Source organism: Phalangium opilio, unplaced genomic scaffold (genome assembly GCF_054372755.1).
Source record: "Phalangium opilio isolate 3A_F unplaced genomic scaffold, DU_Popi_V2 ptg000106l_1, whole genome shotgun sequence".
Classification (NCBI taxonomy): domain Eukaryota; kingdom Metazoa; phylum Arthropoda; class Arachnida; order Opiliones; family Phalangiidae; genus Phalangium; species Phalangium opilio.
Genome location: NW_028324208.1, coordinates 1,404,344 through 1,419,632, shown reverse-complemented (window position 1 = coordinate 1,419,632; position 15,289 = coordinate 1,404,344).

The window sequence follows — 15,289 nt, the reverse complement described above, 5'->3', positions numbered from 1 at the left end:
CATTCTTGACTATTATTCATCCCTACATATCGTCACCACAAAATTAATAATATTTGTACCTGCAAATCATCCTGGCGGACATAGTAGTTATTCTGAAAAACAATGCGCATGTTGGGGTATTTGAAGATATCATCGAGGAAATTTATGTTGCGATCAATGTCCACCGTCAGTTTTGTCGACAGGTTTGCTTTGAAGACTTCCGTCAAAATGAGGCAGCCGACGAAGTAGGTGGCCAAAATAACCTTCTTGGCGGCTTCGTACGTGTTCTCCAATAGTCTGGAGGATAATTGGGGAAACAATCATGCGCAATGTGAGGAATGCGTGAAACATTGCATAGCGATAAATAACAGAAGTCCACACCCCCTCGAAGTACTAATATGTAACGTTTTATACCTTGGCAGTCTTCAGCGAGGCAACTTTCAAGGGCTTGGCGGCAAAAATATTTTTCAGGGGGTTTTTTTTTTCGCGAACGGGATGACGTCAGGTAGCAACTATTTTTGAAACGGTCCCACGTCTACTGTCACGACCATAAAAGATGGTATAAAGAAGTGGGTGGTAGAAAAAGGCTTGGCGGGAGAGTTCCTCAAGTGCCTTGTTTTTCAATGTACATAAAATAATAAATTTTGGACTTTGTCAGTTTTCAGTTACTGTTACCACTCGATTTCTCGATATGTCGCTCATGTTCCGATGATTTAACTAACTGGAGCCTCCGAGATGATCTAGGCCCGTGCGTGTCGATATTTATGTGGTCAAATATCCAGTTTCATATAGGAAATACTTTCACCCAATATGTGTACCAGATGGTGCTTTTATTACTGTTGCTAAGGGGGTCTTCCATAAATTGTCGTTGATATTTTAGGGGCCAATTATAAAAGCTTTATGAAAGGTCTCACAGTTAAATTAACGTAATTGCTATTTACTTTTCATTGAATCTTTTGGTTGGATTGTGTGGCTACAAAATTAATTATGAGATTTTAACATTATTGTTTTTTAGTAAAACAAAACTTCTTGAAGTTGCTAATTCACAGCTTTATTATACCATAAGAGGAATTTTGCACTCCTTCGTAACCTTTCATTTTTTAAGCTTAGCTTTTTTATCCTTTACTTCTTGGCATGATTGTTTAATGAAGGTCTTCGGAAGTTTTCTAAAACATTTTCTTACTATCAGAAGTCCATTAAATTAGCCTAGGAAGTAACCAAAAGAAGAGTTTGGGACTCACCTCTCTTGTGTAGAAATACTGAAGAAGGGCGACACATTCGCCACCTCGAGATAATTTTTCTCAGAGCTTCGGTTTAGGTGCGACTAGTACGCCAAAATTTGCCCTATCGAGAGAGAAAAACTATTGGCTGAAAATGAAGGCTGGATCTCTAAAGGGACCGGAAAACGCCCCCTTCCACTGTAAAAGCGAGCCCTCTTTAGCATAGAATCAGAAGGGATGGGGGTGTGAATTTTGAAACAGTCAAGGTCATTCAGTTTTTTATGACTCTTCATAAACCTATTGAAAAAAAACTATTTAAGGACCGGGGCCTGTTTTTTTTTATAAAGAAAACAAAATACACCTTAGAGATCCAGCGTTCATGGGCTGAAGAAGTCACGCCCCGCTCACTTCAAGAAAGACTTCCTAGAGAGGAGCTCGAGATTTCTAACAAAGTTAGGAAAGGGGGAAACATTTAACCCCCTGTCTATGGAGTTAATAGGAGTTCTTACCCCAGCAGAGACGTACGCTATACCAGCCATTGTAATAGACCTTTTCAACGGTAGAGCGGGGGTGAAAAGGGGGGAAAAATTTCGAGAGGTGAGCATGCGTAGAAAGAATGTTTGGGGGCAGTGCAGTACTTTTAACCATTCCTTTTGCCTTATTTACTACGCATTCGAAATGCCAGGGCTTACGGGCATTTATACACAGCGCTTTCGGCACGGCATCGGCGGACATCGCCGTCTATTCGCCGATGAAGCGATGATCCCGTACCGTCGCCAAGGCTTAGGGAGTTATAGCGGCCTACTAATATCAATGCACCGTTTCCATTAGAATTTAAACACTTTATTTCTTAACATGATTTTAATTGTACTATCTCGGTTTTAAATTCTAGGCATTTTATTTTAATATTAAATTTCAAAAGGTCTCCCATACGTCCATCGTAGTTTAGTTTACACGTTTAACTCCATAGAAGCGCTATAACTCATGCCCCCAAACATTGCAACTTCTCATGCGCGGCCCTTAATGTGAATAGGTCTATTGTTTACTTCCTTGGCTAATTTGGTGTTATGGATAAATTTTTAGTTAAACAAATTCAAATATTTTAAATTAGAGAGATCTATCTGTAACCCGCGCGGGTAACTAGTACTTAAACCGAAATGTTATAAGAAACGGGTCGATTGTTTAGTATACTATACAGTAGAATTTATCTATATCATAAGAAGTGCAAGTCCTGACTAAATGGTAATCAACGCCCAGACCAAAGGCTGAAAACCCTTAAGTAGTAGGCACGAACTTGGAAAGATTTTGTTCAATTCGGGGCCATCTTGAAAAAATGGCGACTAGAAATGTAATAAAAATGTTTCTTTATAAAATAATGGCCGCGTGTTTAGACCTAATACACTAATGCTTAGTACACTGGTTCCCTGTTCGCTATAGACTATAGACGGGCTTTATGGCTTTTCAGGTTCAATTTGCCTCCACATTTTAGAATGGCGGCGAGAAAATTATTAAAATGTGCAACGCCAGGTTTTTTGTCACCAAATTTGAAAAACTGCTGTTTGTTATCAAACTTCATGGTTGAGTCTGCGACTCCTCGGTAGTAAGTCTTTTAAGAACCTTCTATTCTAAAGCCATAACGTTTTAACTTTGTGATGCACCCTTAATTAAGCATCGTTTCATTGAAGACAAAAGTTGGGAAACCAAAATAAATCTCTCCGTTATCTACCCAATTAACAAGTTTTTCTTAAATAATTAAATAAATACGATTGTTATTAATTATTTGAATCGTAAAATCATTTTTAACATAGCTATTGTTGTCGTTTGACTTCTAGTCAACAGTTTTTTCACGTTTTTTGTAAAACACCTTTTTTTTAGAAGCTTGTCGCAAAAGAGCTAGTTTGGCTCCAATCTTAAGTTAACTAGAAAAACCCTTAACTATCACTGTGCAACGTTTTACGCTTTTTTCAAAAAGTGTATGATTTTGAATAAAATTGTCATTTATTCTCTAGCCCACAAGTTGTCGGAGATCCCGACAAGAAAACGGTGTACTCTCGGTACCAATCGCTTGGCAATCGTCAAGAAATTGAACAAGAAGAGAAAGAGAATGATAATCGTCCACACCTTCGAAAGACGGTGGTTTTAGAATTAAGAAGAAGTCTCCTAAAGATGAAACGTGTACGCACCTTCGGCAGAAAGACTTCAATGATTCCACTCAGTGATATTTGGTAGTCGGGTTTTCGGAAATAAGACAACATGTTGTATTCGTAGAACAGAAACGGGTGGCTAAAAGTTCGATTTAACGTTTCTAGAACAGCTAACTCCGCGGACCTCACAACAGTCATAGTAAAAAAAACATCTCCTTCCTAAAACAGAATACGAAGCAATTTGAATTGAATTCTTTCTTTCTCAGTTCCCCCCCCCCTGCTCGACTAAGACCGTTCTAGTCCGAGTTTAAGACTTACCGTCTTTTCCATAATATCGCTGGGAATGAACGTTATGTTACAACTGCCAAAAAATATTCAAAAATTAATCGAAACGCGAGTAAGCTGTTAACGTATTCAAAATTTACCGGCCTTTCGGATATCCAATGAATTCCTCCCAGAATTGATCTCCCACATGGTATGTTCTGATGTTAAGAGTTCTCTTCATAAAGTCATACGTGTTCTAAAATGAAACTTTCAAGCTATTTCGGAACTCATAGCCCAAACAAAGGTAATGAGGTCGTCACGAGTAGGTCTTCCGGAAGCACGAGAAACAACGCGATAACCAAATATTTTATCACTATGCCTAATTTCTTCAATTTATTAAACTGGATTATGAATGGTCTAATCTAAACTCCAATTTATATTAATAAAAACTGTCATTGTAGACAAAAACGGGAAAGTGTAAAACACAAGTTTTCAAAAAAATTACCTGAAGTACAGATTTTAAAATTTTCACTTTTGAAGACACGATTAAAAAACATTAATTATTTTAAAAAATTCTTATCTTTCTTTTTTTCACCAAAATTACTTCATCAAAAATATTTTAACATGAAACACGTGCATCATTTAAAAAAATTGTATGCGTTTGCTTTTCATTTTCTCTCAACAATGTACAATTAGAATGAGAAATCGGCCCTACAAAGAGAATAAAATGGACAGAAAATCGTTGAGGGCTGGTAAAATATAAACCGTATGTAATAAAACGAATTAGTCAATTGTAAAGATTTCCAAGTTTTAAAAATTAACGTGTTGTATAGCTCTCAAAGATCACACAAATAACTACATGACAATCAAAAGCCCTACGTTATTTTCCCCTTCGAAATATTTCCAATTTTAAAATATAAAAATGTAAACTCATAAAGCTTAATTTTTTTCAATAATCAGATCATTTGAATCTCCCAAAAGCAAATGTTAGTCGAAAGTACAACTTAGTAACAAGCTAGTATCCCTTAAAGTATTTTTGAAGTTGCCATTTTTTCTAGAACTACTATTGAAAAAAAGCAAAATAATAGTTTAAGTGTGTTGAAAAATATTTTGGGCCAATGAAAGTGAAAATTTGAATATCTGTTAATCTTCAGGTAATTAATTTTTTATACTTATCTTTTACACTTTCCCGTCTTTGTCTACAATGACAGTTTTTATTAATATCTGTTACTTCAGTCTTAATATTAATTAAAATTCTTTAGAAACCCTATAGGAGAGAAAGTCTTAGGGCGTTGCGCGTCCATCAGAAATCTAGCTTATTACCAGTAGTCGGTAATCTAGCTTAATTGCCAGTAGTCGGTAATCTAGCTTGATTGCCAGTAGTCGGTAATCTAGCTTGATTACCAGTAGTCGGTAATCTAGCTTAATTGCCAGTAGTCGGTAATCTAGCTTGATTGCCAGTAGTCGGTAATCTAGCTTGATTGCCAGTAGTCGGTAATCTAGCTTGATTGCCAGTAGTCGGTAATCTAGCTTGATTGCCAGTAGTCGGTAATCTAGCTTGATTGCCAGTAGTCGGTAATCTAGCTTGATTGCCAGTAGTCGGTAATCTAGCTTGATTGCCAGTAGTCGGTAATCTAGCTTGATTGCCAGTAGTCGGTAATCTAGCTTGATTGCCAGTAGTCGGTAATCTAGCTTGATTGCCAGTAGTCGGTAATCTAGCTTGATTGCCAGTAGTCGGTAATCTAGCTTGATTGCCAGTAGTCGGTAATCTAGCTTGATTGCCAGTAGTCGGTAATCTAGCTTGATTGCCAGTAGTCGGTAATCTAGCTTGATTGCCAGTAGTCGGTAATCTAGCTTGATTGCCAGTAGTCGGTAATCTAGCTTGATTGCCAGTAGTCGGTAATCTAGCTTGATTGCCAGTAGTCGGTAATCTAGCTTGATTGCCAGTAGTCGGTAATCTAGCTTGATTGCCAGTAGTCGGTAATCTAGCTTGATTGCCAGTAGTCGGTAATCTAGCTTGATTGCCAGTAGTCGGTAATCTAGCTTGATTGCCAGTAGTCGGTAATCTAGCTTGATTGCCAGTAGTCGGTAATCTAGCTTGATTGCCAGTAGTCGGTAATCTAGCTTGATTGCCAGTAGTCGGTAATCTAGCTTGATTGCCAGTAGTCGGTAATCTAGCTTGATTGCCAGTAGTCGGTAATCTAGCTTGATTGCCAGTAGTCGGTAATCTAGCTTGATTGCCAGTAGTCGGTAATCTAGCTTGATTGCCAGTAGTCGGTAATCTAGCTTGATTGCCAGTAGTCGGTAATCTAGCTTGATTGCCAGTAGTCGGTAATCTAGCTTGATTGCCAGTAGTCGGTAATCTAGCTTGATTGCCAGTAGTCGGTAATCTAGCTTGATTGCCAGTAGTCGGTAATCTAGCTTGATTGCCAGTAGTCGGTAATCTAGCTTGATTGCCAGTAGTCGGTAATCTAGCTTGATTGCCAGTAGTCGGTAATCTAGCTTGATTGCCAGTAGTCGGTAATCTAGCTTGATTGCCAGTAGTCGGTAATCTAGCTTGATTGCCAGTAGTCGGTAATCTAGCTTGATTGCCAGTAGTCGGTAATCTAGCTTGATTGCCAGTAGTCGGTAATCTAGCTTGATTGCCAGTAGTCGGTAATCTAGCTTGATTGCCAGTAGTCGGTAATCTAGCTTGATTGCCAGTAGTCGGTAATCTAGCTTGATTGCCAGTAGTCGGTAATCTAGCTTGATTGCCAGTAGTCGGTAATCTAGCTTGATTGCCAGTAGTCGGTAATCTAGCTTGATTGCCAGTAGTCGGTAATCTAGCTTGATTGCCAGTAGTCGGTAATCTAGCTTGATTGCCAGTAGTCGGTAATCTAGCTTGATTGCCAGTAGTCGGTAATCTAGCTTGATTGCCAGTAGTCGGTAATCTAGCTTGATTGCCAGTAGTCGGTAATCTAGCTTGATTGCCAGTAGTCGGTAATCTAGCTTGATTGCCAGTAGTCGGTAATCTAGCTTGATTGCCAGTAGTCGGTAATCTAGCTTGATTGCCAGTAGTCGGTAATCTAGCTTGATTGCCAGTAGTCGGTAATCTAGCTTGATTGCCAGTAGTCGGTAATCTAGCTTGATTGCCAGTAGTCGGTAATCTAGCTTGATTGCCAGTAGTCGGTAATCTAGCTTGATTGCCAGTAGTCGGTAATCTAGCTTGATTGCCAGTAGTCGGTAATCTAGCTTGATTGCCAGTAGTCGGTAATCTAGCTTGATTGCCAGTAGTCGGTAATCTAGCTTGATTGCCAGTAGTCGGTAATCTAGCTTGATTGCCAGTAGTCGGTAATCTAGCTTGATTGCCAGTAGTCGGTAATCTAGCTTGATTGCCAGTAGTCGGTAATCTAGCTTGATTGCCAGTAGTCGGTAATCTAGCTTGATTGCCAGTAGTCGGTAATCTAGCTTGATTGCCAGTAGTCGGTAATCTAGCTTGATTGCCAGTAGTCGGTAATCTAGCTTGATTGCCAGTAGTCGGTAATCTAGCTTGATTGCCAGTAGTCGGTAATCTAGCTTGATTGCCAGTAGTCGGTAATCTAGCTTGATTGCCAGTAGTCGGTAATCTAGCTTGATTGCCAGTAGTCGGTAATCTAGCTTGATTGCCAGTAGTCGGTAATCTAGCTTGATTGCCAGTAGTCGGTAATCTAGCTTGATTGCCAGTAGTCGGTAATCTAGCTTGATTGCCAGTAGTCGGTAATCTAGCTTGATTGCCAGTAGTCGGTAATCTAGCTTGATTGCCAGTAGTCGGTAATCTAGCTTGATTGCCAGTAGTCGGTAATCTAGCTTGATTGCCAGTAGTCGGTAATCTAGCTTGATTGCCAGTAGTCGGTAATCTAGCTTGATTGCCAGTAGTCGGTAATCTAGCTTGATTGCCAGTAGTCGGTAATCTAGCTTGATTGCCAGTAGTCGGTAATCTAGCTTGATTGCCAGTAGTCGGTAATCTAGCTTGATTGCCAGTAGTCGGTAATCTAGCTTGATTGCCAGTAGTCGGTAATCTAGCTTGATTGCCAGTAGTCGGTAATCTAGCTTGATTGCCAGTAGTCGGTAATCTAGCTTGATTGCCAGTAGTCGGTAATCTAGCTTGATTGCCAGTAGTCGGTAATCTAGCTTGATTGCCAGTAGTCGGTAATCTAGCTTGATTGCCAGTAGTCGGTAATCTAGCTTGATTGCCAGTAGTCGGTAATCTAGCTTGATTGCCAGTAGTCGGTAATCTAGCTTGATTGCCAGTAGTCGGTAATCTAGCTTGATTGCCAGTAGTCGGTAATCTAGCTTGATTGCCAGTAGTCGGTAATCTAGCTTGATTGCCAGTAGTCGGTAATCTAGCTTGATTGCCAGTAGTCGGTAATCTAGCTTGATTGCCAGTAGTCGGTAATCTAGCTTGATTGCCAGTAGTCGGTAATCTAGCTTGATTGCCAGTAGTCGGTAATCTAGCTTGATTGCCAGTAGTCGGTAATCTAGCTTGATTGCCAGTAGTCGGTAATCTAGCTTGATTGCCAGTAGTCGGTAATCTAGCTTGATTGCCAGTAGTCGGTAATCTAGCTTGATTGCCAGTAGTCGGTAATCTAGCTTGATTGCCAGTAGTCGGTAATCTAGCTTGATTGCCAGTAGTCGGTAATCTAGCTTGATTGCCAGTAGTCGGTAATCTAGCTTGATTGCCAGTAGTCGGTAATCTAGCTTGATTGCCAGTAGTCGGTAATCTAGCTTGATTGCCAGTAGTCGGTAATCTAGCTTGATTGCCAGTAGTCGGTAATCTAGCTTGATTGCCAGTAGTCGGTAATCTAGCTTGATTGCCAGTAGTCGGTAATCTAGCTTGATTGCCAGTAGTCGGTAATCTAGCTTGATTGCCAGTAGTCGGTAATCTAGCTTGATTGCCAGTAGTCGGTAATCTAGCTTGATTGCCAGTAGTCGGTAATCTAGCTTGATTGCCAGTAGTCGGTAATCTAGCTTGATTGCCAGTAGTCGGTAATCTAGCTTGATTGCCAGTAGTCGGTAATCTAGCTTGATTGCCAGTAGTCGGTAATCTAGCTTGATTGCCAGTAGTCGGTAATCTAGCTTGATTGCCAGTAGTCGGTAATCTAGCTTGATTGCCAGTAGTCGGTAATCTAGCTTGATTGCCAGTAGTCGGTAATCTAGCTTGATTGCCAGTAGTCGGTAATCTAGCTTGATTGCCAGTAGTCGGTAATCTAGCTTGATTGCCAGTAGTCGGTAATCTAGCTTGATTGCCAGTAGTCGGTAATCTAGCTTGATTGCCAGTAGTCGGTAATCTAGCTTGATTGCCAGTAGTCGGTAATCTAGCTTGATTGCCAGTAGTCGGTAATCTAGCTTGATTGCCAGTAGTCGGTAATCTAGCTTGATTGCCAGTAGTCGGTAATCTAGCTTGATTGCCAGTAGTCGGTAATCTAGCTTGATTGCCAGTAGTCGGTAATCTAGCTTGATTGCCAGTAGTCGGTAATCTAGCTTGATTGCCAGTAGTCGGTAATCTAGCTTGATTGCCAGTAGTCGGTAATCTAGCTTGATTGCCAGTAGTCGGTAATCTAGCTTGATTGCCAGTAGTCGGTAATCTAGCTTGATTGCCAGTAGTCGGTAATCTAGCTTGATTGCCAGTAGTCGGTAATCTAGCTTGATTGCCAGTAGTCGGTAATCTAGCTTGATTGCCAGTAGTCGGTAATCTAGCTTGATTGCCAGTAGTCGGTAATCTAGCTTGATTGCCAGTAGTCGGTAATCTAGCTTGATTGCCAGTAGTCGGTAATCTAGCTTGATTGCCAGTAGTCGGTAATCTAGCTTGATTGCCAGTAGTCGGTAATCTAGCTTGATTGCCAGTAGTCGGTAATCTAGCTTGATTGCCAGTAGTCGGTAATCTAGCTTGATTGCCAGTAGTCGGTAATCTAGCTTGATTGCCAGTAGTCGGTAATCTAGCTTGATTGCCAGTAGTCGGTAATCTAGCTTGATTGCCAGTAGTCGGTAATCTAGCTTGATTGCCAGTAGTCGGTAATCTAGCTTGATTGCCAGTAGTCGGTAATCTAGCTTGATTGCCAGTAGTCGGTAATCTAGCTTGATTGCCAGTAGTCGGTAATCTAGCTTGATTGCCAGTAGTCGGTAATCTAGCTTGATTGCCAGTAGTCGGTAATCTAGCTTGATTGCCAGTAGTCGGTAATCTAGCTTGATTGCCAGTAGTCGGTAATCTAGCTTGATTGCCAGTAGTCGGTAATCTAGCTTGATTGCCAGTAGTCGGTAATCTAGCTTGATTGCCAGTAGTCGGTAATCTAGCTTGATTGCCAGTAGTCGGTAATCTAGCTTGATTGCCAGTAGTCGGTAATCTAGCTTGATTGCCAGTAGTCGGTAATCTAGCTTGATTGCCAGTAGTCGGTAATCTAGCTTGATTGCCAGTAGTCGGTAATCTAGCTTGATTGCCAGTAGTCGGTAATCTAGCTTGATTGCCAGTAGTCGGTAATCTAGCTTGATTGCCAGTAGTCGGTAATCTAGCTTGATTGCCAGTAGTCGGTAATCTAGCTTGATTGCCAGTAGTCGGTAATCTAGCTTGATTGCCAGTAGTCGGTAATCTAGCTTGATTGCCAGTAGTCGGTAATCTAGCTTGATTGCCAGTAGTCGGTAATCTAGCTTGATTGCCAGTAGTCGGTAATCTAGCTTGATTGCCAGTAGTCGGTAATCTAGCTTGATTGCCAGTAGTCGGTAATCTAGCTTGATTGCCAGTAGTCGGTAATCTAGCTTGATTGCCAGTAGTCGGTAATCTAGCTTGATTGCCAGTAGTCGGTAATCTAGCTTGATTGCCAGTAGTCGGTAATCTAGCTTGATTGCCAGTAGTCGGTAATCTAGCTTGATTGCCAGTAGTCGGTAATCTAGCTTGATTGCCAGTAGTCGGTAATCTAGCTTGATTGCCAGTAGTCGGTAATCTAGCTTGATTGCCAGTAGTCGGTAATCTAGCTTGATTGCCAGTAGTCGGTAATCTAGCTTGATTGCCAGTAGTCGGTAATCTAGCTTGATTGCCAGTAGTCGGTAATCTAGCTTGATTGCCAGTAGTCGGTAATCTAGCTTGATTGCCAGTAGTCGGTAATCTAGCTTGATTGCCAGTAGTCGGTAATCTAGCTTGATTGCCAGTAGTCGGTAATCTAGCTTGATTGCCAGTAGTCGGTAATCTAGCTTGATTGCCAGTAGTCGGTAATCTAGCTTGATTGCCAGTAGTCGGTAATCTAGCTTGATTGCCAGTAGTCGGTAATCTAGCTTGATTGCCAGTAGTCGGTAATCTAGCTTGATTGCCAGTAGTCGGTAATCTAGCTTGATTGCCAGTAGTCGGTAATCTAGCTTGATTGCCAGTAGTCGGTAATCTAGCTTGATTGCCAGTAGTCGGTAATCTAGCTTGATTGCCAGTAGTCGGTAATCTAGCTTGATTGCCAGTAGTCGGTAATCTAGCTTGATTGCCAGTAGTCGGTAATCTAGCTTGATTGCCAGTAGTCGGTAATCTAGCTTGATTGCCAGTAGTCGGTAATCTAGCTTGATTGCCAGTAGTCGGTAATCTAGCTTGATTGCCAGTAGTCGGTAATCTAGCTTGATTGCCAGTAGTCGGTAATCTAGCTTGATTGCCAGTAGTCGGTAATCTAGCTTGATTGCCAGTAGTCGGTAATCTAGCTTGATTGCCAGTAGTCGGTAATCTAGCTTGATTGCCAGTAGTCGGTAATCTAGCTTGATTGCCAGTAGTCGGTAATCTAGCTTGATTGCCAGTAGTCGGTAATCTAGCTTGATTGCCAGTAGTCGGTAATCTAGCTTGATTGCCAGTAGTCGGTAATCTAGCTTGATTGCCAGTAGTCGGTAATCTAGCTTGATTGCCAGTAGTCGGTAATCTAGCTTGATTGCCAGTAGTCGGTAATCTAGCTTGATTGCCAGTAGTCGGTAATCTAGCTTGATTGCCAGTAGTCGGTAATCTAGCTTGATTGCCAGTAGTCGGTAATCTAGCTTGATTGCCAGTAGTCGGTAATCTAGCTTGATTGCCAGTAGTCGGTAATCTAGCTTGATTGCCAGTAGTCGGTAATCTAGCTTGATTGCCAGTAGTCGGTAATCTAGCTTGATTGCCAGTAGTCGGTAATCTAGCTTGATTGCCAGTAGTCGGTAATCTAGCTTGATTGCCAGTAGTCGGTAATCTAGCTTGATTGCCAGTAGTCGGTAATCTAGCTTGATTGCCAGTAGTCGGTAATCTAGCTTGATTGCCAGTAGTCGGTAATCTAGCTTGATTGCCAGTAGTCGGTAATCTAGCTTGATTGCCAGTAGTCGGTAATCTAGCTTGATTGCCAGTAGTCGGTAATCTAGCTTGATTGCCAGTAGTCGGTAATCTAGCTTGATTGCCAGTAGTCGGTAATCTAGCTTGATTGCCAGTAGTCGGTAATCTAGCTTGATTGCCAGTAGTCGGTAATCTAGCTTGATTGCCAGTAGTCGGTAATCTAGCTTGATTGCCAGTAGTCGGTAATCTAGCTTGATTGCCAGTAGTCGGTAATCTAGCTTGATTGCCAGTAGTCGGTAATCTAGCTTGATTGCCAGTAGTCGGTAATCTAGCTTGATTGCCAGTAGTCGGTAATCTAGCTTGATTGCCAGTAGTCGGTAATCTAGCTTGATTGCCAGTAGTCGGTAATCTAGCTTGATTGCCAGTAGTCGGTAATCTAGCTTGATTGCCAGTAGTCGGTAATCTAGCTTGATTGCCAGTAGTCGGTAATCTAGCTTGATTGCCAGTAGTCGGTAATCTAGCTTGATTGCCAGTAGTCGGTAATCTAGCTTGATTGCCAGTAGTCGGTAATCTAGCTTGATTGCCAGTAGTCGGTAATCTAGCTTGATTGCCAGTAGTCGGTAATCTAGCTTGATTGCCAGTAGTCGGTAATCTAGCTTGATTGCCAGTAGTCGGTAATCTAGCTTGATTGCCAGTAGTCGGTAATCTAGCTTGATTGCCAGTAGTCGGTAATCTAGCTTGATTGCCAGTAGTCGGTAATCTAGCTTGATTGCCAGTAGTCGGTAATCTAGCTTGATTGCCAGTAGTCGGTAATCTAGCTTGATTGCCAGTAGTCGGTAATCTAGCTTGATTGCCAGTAGTCGGTAATCTAGCTTGATTGCCAGTAGTCGGTAATCTAGCTTGATTGCCAGTAGTCGGTAATCTAGCTTGATTGCCAGTAGTCGGTAATCTAGCTTGATTGCCAGTAGTCGGTAATCTAGCTTGATTGCCAGTAGTCGGTAATCTAGCTTGATTGCCAGTAGTCGGTAATCTAGCTTGATTGCCAGTAGTCGGTAATCTAGCTTGATTGCCAGTAGTCGGTAATCTAGCTTGATTGCCAGTAGTCGGTAATCTAGCTTGATTGCCAGTAGTCGGTAATCTAGCTTGATTGCCAGTAGTCGGTAATCTAGCTTGATTGCCAGTAGTCGGTAATCTAGCTTGATTGCCAGTAGTCGGTAATCTAGCTTGATTGCCAGTAGTCGGTAATCTAGCTTGATTGCCAGTAGTCGGTAATCTAGCTTGATTGCCAGTAGTCGGTAATCTAGCTTGATTGCCAGTAGTCGGTAATCTAGCTTGATTGCCAGTAGTCGGTAATCTAGCTTGATTGCCAGTAGTCGGTAATCTAGCTTGATTGCCAGTAGTCGGTAATCTAGCTTGATTGCCAGTAGTCGGTAATCTAGCTTGATTGCCAGTAGTCGGTAATCTAGCTTGATTGCCAGTAGTCGGTAATCTAGCTTGATTGCCAGTAGTCGGTAATCTAGCTTGATTGCCAGTAGTCGGTAATCTAGCTTGATTGCCAGTAGTCGGTAATCTAGCTTGATTGCCAGTAGTCGGTAATCTAGCTTGATTGCCAGTAGTCGGTAATCTAGCTTGATTGCCAGTAGTCGGTAATCTAGCTTGATTGCCAGTAGTCGGTAATCTAGCTTGATTGCCAGTAGTCGGTAATCTAGCTTGATTGCCAGTAGTCGGTAATCTAGCTTGATTGCCAGTAGTCGGTAATCTAGCTTGATTGCCAGTAGTCGGTAATCTAGCTTGATTGCCAGTAGTCGGTAATCTAGCTTGATTGCCAGTAGTCGGTAATCTAGCTTGATTGCCAGTAGTCGGTAATCTAGCTTGATTGCCAGTAGTCGGTAATCTAGCTTGATTGCCAGTAGTCGGTAATCTAGCTTGATTGCCAGTAGTCGGTAATCTAGCTTGATTGCCAGTAGTCGGTAATCTAGCTTGATTGCCAGTAGTCGGTAATCTAGCTTGATTGCCAGTAGTCGGTAATCTAGCTTGATTGCCAGTAGTCGGTAATCTAGCTTGATTGCCAGTAGTCGGTAATCTAGCTTGATTGCCAGTAGTCGGTAATCTAGCTTGATTGCCAGTAGTCGGTAATCTAGCTTGATTGCCAGTAGTCGGTAATCTAGCTTGATTGCCAGTAGTCGGTAATCTAGCTTGATTGCCAGTAGTCGGTAATCTAGCTTGATTGCCAGTAGTCGGTAATCTAGCTTGATTGCCAGTAGTCGGTAATCTAGCTTGATTGCCAGTAGTCGGTAATCTAGCTTGATTGCCAGTAGTCGGTAATCTAGCTTGATTGCCAGTAGTCGGTAATCTAGCTTGATTGCCAGTAGTCGGTAATCTAGCTTGATTGCCAGTAGTCGGTAATCTAGCTTGATTGCCAGTAGTCGGTAATCTAGCTTGATTGCCAGTAGTCGGTAATCTAGCTTGATTGCCAGTAGTCGGTAATCTAGCTTGATTGCCAGTAGTCGGTAATCTAGCTTGATTGCCAGTAGTCGGTAATCTAGCTTGATTGCCAGTAGTCGGTAATCTAGCTTGATTGCCAGTAGTCGGTAATCTAGCTTGATTGCCAGTAGTCGGTAATCTAGCTTGATTGCCAGTAGTCGGTAATCTAGCTTGATTGCCAGTAGTCGGTAATCTAGCTTGATTGCCAGTAGTCGGTAATCTAGCTTGATTGCCAGTAGTCGGTAATCTAGCTTGATTGCCAGTAGTCGGTAATCTAGCTTGATTGCCAGTAGTCGGTAATCTAGCTTGATTGCCAGTAGTCGGTAATCTAGCTTGATTGCCAGTAGTCGGTAATCTAGCTTGATTGCCAGTAGTCGGTAATCTAGCTTGATTGCCAGTAGTCGGTAATCTAGCTTGATTGCCAGTAGTCGGTAATCTAGCTTGATTGCCAGTAGTCGGTAATCTAGCTTGATTGCCAGTAGTCGGTAATCTAGCTTGATTGCCAGTAGTCGGTAATCTAGCTTGATTGCCAGTAGTCGGTAATCTAGCTTGATTGCCAGTAGTCGGTAATCTAGCTTGATTGCCAGTAGTCGGTAATCTAGCTTGATTGCCAGTAGTCGGTAATCTAGCTTGATTGCCAGTAGTCGGTAATCTAGCTTGATTGCCAGTAGTCGGTAATCTAGCTTGATTGCCAGTAGTCGGTAATCTAGCTTGATTGCCAGTAGTCGGTAATCTAGCTTGATTGCCAGTAGTCGGTAATCTAGCTTGATTGCCAGTAGTCGGTAATCTAGCTTGATTGCCAGTAGTCGGTAATCTACCTTGATTGCCAGTAGTCGGTAATCTAGCTTGATTGCCAGTAGTCGGTAATCTAGCTTGATTGCCAGTAGTCGGTAATCTAGCTTGATTGCCAGTAGTCGGTAATCTAG